This window comes from Pholcus phalangioides, unplaced genomic scaffold (assembly GCF_987345545.1).
Source record: "Pholcus phalangioides strain wild (caught in Gottingen) unplaced genomic scaffold, Ppha-v1.0 ptg000008l_1, whole genome shotgun sequence".
Classification (NCBI taxonomy): Eukaryota; Metazoa; Arthropoda; class Arachnida; order Araneae; family Pholcidae; genus Pholcus; species Pholcus phalangioides.
In genome coordinates, this window is record NW_028301601.1 from 1,583,643 (window position 1) to 1,589,642 (window position 6,000).

Here is a 6,000-nt window from a genome sequence, read left to right on the forward strand (position 1 = left end):
ACACAAGAAACAAATCATATCGCGGTCACGATGCGGTTATAATTTCTTTTCTTCAAAATTTGAGAGTAAAACTATATGTTTTTATTATTATATAAATTGATTAATAATAACGAAAATTAATCGTTGCAGAAAGTCCGTCGGATTCTGAAAGGGGGAAATATCAGTTTTATAGTGGATATCTGATCCAAACTAAAATGTGATCGATTCCATCCTAAAAAAAAATAATTCAATAAGTAGAAAAAGTCCCACTATTGAATGAGGACCTGTCTTACGGTAGATAAGACCGGGGACAGGAGCAGTAAATATTACACTATATAAAAGTTTGATAAAAGGTTTTTTTACAAAACTTGGAAAAAACAGTCAATAAGCCTATTGGTCACAATCACTCGAATGTAACAGATACAATTATTGGTTTCTTTTTTGAAGTCATTTTAAATATTTTTTATAAAAATTTTCTTTTCACTGCAAGACAATTGATTTTATGCATTTTCAAAATTATTGCTGCAACTCAAACTTGAAACGACGCCAAAAAAAAAAAAAAAACAAACCTCAAAGCTCTTTTTGTTCAAACTTGTTGTGACGTGTTTTGAGAAGAGTCCTACTTTTAGCTGCAATGATCTGAACGTAATCGTGCTGCTATTTCATAGAGATTTACCTTACTTATTAAACGACTAATAATTTTTACGGCATCTGCTACGCCTTATTAAACATCCATATATAAATAGAAAATGAAGGGGGGGGGGATCCTTAAAGACTAAGAAAAATATTGTGTGCATATATGTGATCTTATTTTCTTTCACTGCAAGAATCTCTCCAATCAGAGCAGCAATAGCTAGCAGTTCGAATGTTAAAAGCATTTTCCTGTATCACACTGACTCTAGTGAGAGTTACGGAAAGATACACTATCTCCCGATAAGCGCTTTGGTCTTCTAATTGATGAGTGAATTTTAGTTCTGCACGTGACCTTCTTCAGGGAAAAGATCGACCACAAGCTCTGGATAGATACCGTTTCGAGTAAGAGAACGAGCCAAGGAGCCAATGGGATACCCTCTGGATATTTCTCAAACTACATCAAACTACACGAGTTCCGGCGAAGCAAGAATATTTCAGTTATTTTATGTTCTATTCACATCTGATTGAAAAGAAAACAAAAACGATCCAATGATGTGTTATCGTTGATTAAAGCGGGTTTTCCTGCTACTGCGGGCTAGAACTCCTCATTCGACAGAAAGAAATCAAAGATGACGACTAAAAAAATTGTAATAGAAGCCTAGGACTTGTATGGATGAAGATCAGCGGTTCCCCATTGGGAATGCTTGAACCCTCAGGGGTTCACGGCCTAATTATGGAATTTTAAAAAAGATGCTAAGCTAAGTTGAGAAAAAAAACGACCTAAGGTGCAACTTTCCTAATGTAAGTTATCTACTTATGTAACTTTTGAAAAAAAAAAATGCAGACGAGGCCCAGGTGCTAAAATGAAGACCGAATAACTCAAAAAAGTTATATTTCTATTCAAGCTCCCCGCAGTTTCTTGGTAGATGAAATTCATTTGTAAAACGTTTCTGATTTTTAAAAGTGGCGGTGTTGATTACGAAAATAGATTTGATTCCGTTTTTTAGAATTTCATTTTATATAGCAGCTGATCTTATTAAAGGGCGATTTTATTAGCAGTGGGTACAGTACACGGCATGGGTCTTCAATCTTTCAGACATTGTGGGCTAAATTAAACTTTCCGCGAAGATCGTGGGCCACGAAGTTCCTACCGCGGCATTATCTGTTATTATACATATAAATAGGGTTCCCCAAATTATTGAGAGAGGGAGAGAGAAAACTTACTTTTACTCTGAATTCATTTCCTTCATTAAATTTGAATTTTTATTTATTTTAAAATAAAAATTTTAGTTAATTAATTAATTATATTAATTAGTTCTTTTATTAAATATGAAAATTATCCTGATAATTCTGAAATTACCTTTTCATCAATTTTTAAATTATCGTCAATTATGAAATTATTTCTTTCAAAAATTCTTAGTTTCTTTCATGAATTATTAGTTTTAACAATTCTGAATTTACTCTTGACTATTCTGAAATTATTTCCATATCAGTAGTTGAAATATTTCTTTCGGCAACTGAGCAACTATTTTTTCATTAAATGTAAATTTTCAACAATTATGAAATTATTTTTTTCAATTATTCTAAAATTAATTTTTTCATTAAGGTGTTTTTTCTGTAAATTCTGTAGTTACGTATGTCTTTTGGATGAAGAATTTGGCCCCTCGAAATATGTTGCCGATACGAAATCATAGGCTTCAAAAACTGTTTTGACTCATTGTCCCCCGTACTCATTACGACGACCATTTTAACGTATCAAATGCACAGCATTACTTTTAAACGTAGAAATGACTTCAATTTCTAAATACAGCAGATCTAGATTTCAATGGCCAGAGCCCTTTTTAACGAATTTGTTTTGGAATTTAATAGTTTTTTTATGTAAAGTACCTATTTTCTAAAAATGGTGGGTGGGCCAAAGCAAAAAACTCGGAAGGCCACATTTGGCCAGTGGGCCATGGGTTGAGGAGCCCAGGTATACGGTATTGTTATTTGGCTGGGAGAATCGACTCTCATCGTAAGGAGGTTTCGTCTTCTAGATAACATAATAAATACACACACACACGTAAGCATTCGAAGGCATTACTGACACGGAGCCGCAGGAAAAATTTCCCCAATTTTCGCCAATATCTAGCGGATGTGTTCATTAAGAGAGGAGTTAAATTAAATCTGCCAAGAGCTATTTATCTAATCATTTTAATTAGAGAGAAAGGGGGGGGGATAGAGAGAGGGAGAGAACGACCCTTCAGTTGGATACTTAGCCTACTTTAATTAAGGATGGGAAGGTAAAGAATTCGTATCACTGATAATTAATTTTGAGGGCTGTTACTTCCGCCCCCGGAAGTCACATTTCACACTAGTCTGTGTTTCTTTAAGTAACGGGTTTTGAGCATCTTGTGGGTTATGGTGGCGTTTTCTTGACTGCTACGTCAGCGATAAGAGGTGCTCATCGGCATACATGAGCAAATACTATAGCATTATGAAAATGTCTTTAAATGGTTTACGGAAAATACACAGCCGAAAAATTAACCGACAATAATTCACCACCGGAAAATTCACACCTAGTTACTGATAGGAAAATATTTACCATCTAAAATTCACCTTTATACATTTATCAATAGGAAAACCCACCGATAAACAATTCGTCGCAATAGTTCGTCACCAGTGAGTGAGTGAGTGACAGTGATTGAGCAAGGGAGTAGGTGAGTAACAGTGTGAGTAATCGAGTATGTAAGCAGTTGAGTGACAGGGTGAGTTACGAAGTGAGTGAGCGATTGAGTGACTCACTCATTCGCTCACCTGCACACTCCCTTCTTCATTTGCTCACGTCCCACTCACTCTCTCATTCTTTCATCTGCTCGCTCACTTGCTCATTCACCTACTCAATTTATTGCTCGTTCACTTGCTTATATGCTTAATAATTCGCTCATTGATTGACCCACTCCCTCTTTCACTTACTCATTTGCTAAATTGCTCGCTAACTTGATTCGCTTTGCTCAACTCCTTGACTGACTTGATTAGTCACCGACTTGCTTATAATTGCTTACTCACCTGCTCATCCACTCACTCTAATTATGTAAATCTGCCGACGAATTTTCCTAGCGGGGAATGGCCATGTTGGTGAATTGTTGTCGCTGAATTTTCTCCCATACGCCTTAAATATTTTAATCGGTTTAAAATTTCCACGTCAATGTCTTCGGATCTTGTTCTTAAAGAAATGGTACAATCTGAAGAAGCCAGAGTTTTAGTGTACGCGGTCGACTCTGTACCTAGGAACGATTATAGCTCTTTCGTTGCTACTGGGCTGAAGTTTATAGGGACTATTCTCTACTCATTACGTAAGGAACGTCATTTTTCTTAATTTGAGGAAAGGAATCAAGCAATAGGAATCGAGGTCCAATCTGCGTTTCGATTTGCACAGCCTTTAAATGACCATGATGAACAGACCTGAACGAGTTTTCTTTCAATCCGCACTGGTCAGCGTGTAATATTATTTCAAAGAAACCTCTCTAAAGAAGGAGGAATTCTCTCAAAAACTCTATTTTACTGCATTTTTTAACCTTTAAAATCAATATATTTACATCATTTCTTATTGGCTCGAACCGTTGTCAACGAGGTCGTACGGTAAAAGCTGACACGTGAACTCAACCAAATTTATAAAGTTATATGTGTATTATCATCTCTTTATCACTGAAGAAATTTATAAATCGGAACAACTGCGTTTATTTACAAAAATCAGGACTTTTGCCCCTGCTGAAGGGGCGTCTTAGCAATAATGTTAAACTTGCAGTGAAGCTAAAAGAAAAGTTTTACAGGCGATTAGATGACATCTACGTTCGAGAAAATCAGGGCCGGTACAGGGATAAGGTGACGAGGCGGCATGATTATGGGGGGGGGGGGGCATTTTTTGTGACAGATTTATTATGATGGTGTTTTCACTCTCGCAAATTTTTACACATCGATATAATTTTTAAGGGAAAGCGCGAGTGGATAAATAAGCGCTTGTAAATACAATACTTTTCAGTGTTGAAATGCTATTCAACTTATTGCTATTTGATGCTTAATCCCATCTCAACACACCTCCTTTCTTGCACTTCCAAAAAGTGCCACCTATCTCTAGAGAAGCTGGTTCCTCAAAAAAATTTGGTTTCTTCTCTTTTTTGTTAAGGATCTTTTCACTCTTTATCAACATTTTTCCAATTCACTTCCCTTTCTTTAGTCGAATCCCCACAGCACAAGGTTGGATTCCATGTTCGTCTTCCGACAGATGCCTCGCCAGTTTCTGACTGCCTATTTCTGTATACCTATATCTGTTCTTTATATCAGGGGTTTCCAACGTAAAGTTTCTCGTGGAACCCTTGATAGTCATAAGGCTGTTCCACCAAATCGTTGATAGTTTTAAGGCTGTTCAGCAGAACCCTTGATGATAATGAGGCTTTTCTAGGGAACTCAAACAAATTTTTGAATATTTATCCAAAAAAAGTGTGTCCCTACTGCCGTCCCAACAACATCACAGCTAAAGGGCAAAATGAAAGAAGGCTTAAGACCACCTCTTAAATTATATTTTTGATGTCGTAAATCATTGTCCTAGATCTTATCGTGCAAGCTCCTTTTCGTTCTTGCATGCCTCTACAAAGGAGGTAGGTATAGTCGGGCTCCTGCCCGAGGGGATTCTGATCAGATGTGATTTTCTTTTTGTTTTTCACACTAAAAATTCATATTGGGGGGGGGGGCGTGAAGAGTCTGACCTCGAGGCCCACCAAAGATCACAGTAGGGCCTAGAGATGTGGGATCATGGATCTCCGTGGCTGACTTGGTTGAGCTCATTGTTGGGACTGATGAGGTTGGAGTCCTGTCAGCCTATTGGGAGGCATATTCAAGAGCTTTGATTATAAGCATCACCAGATGAAATACACCCGCTCAGACAGAACTCTGACATGTGCTTTAACTGAAATAACTATGATGCTAATCATTGAATCATAGGGTGTTCACATCTGAGTTGTCGGTGAATACGTCTCTTCGAGCATGAAATCAAGCATCTATCCTCAATGGTTTAAGTGAGCACTATGACGAAGGGGAGGGCGGGCAGGGCTCTAGCAAGGGGCCACGCAGGGTCAAATCTCATTGTATTTTTTTCACTATAAATTTACTACATATATGAGACCTGTTATGCGTCATATACACGAAACGAGGCCTGCTTTGGAATCACAACAAACAGGGCTTTCATAAAACATTAAGAAAAAAAAAAAAATCCACATTTTTTCCTAAAATGACGTTTCAATCGCAGTCGGATGCCTTAATGATCCATCTCATCATGCCGAATCTGACTAATGCTAAATAAAATCAAAATTTCAAGCAATTAAAGAAATAACTATGCTAAAACACGCACAC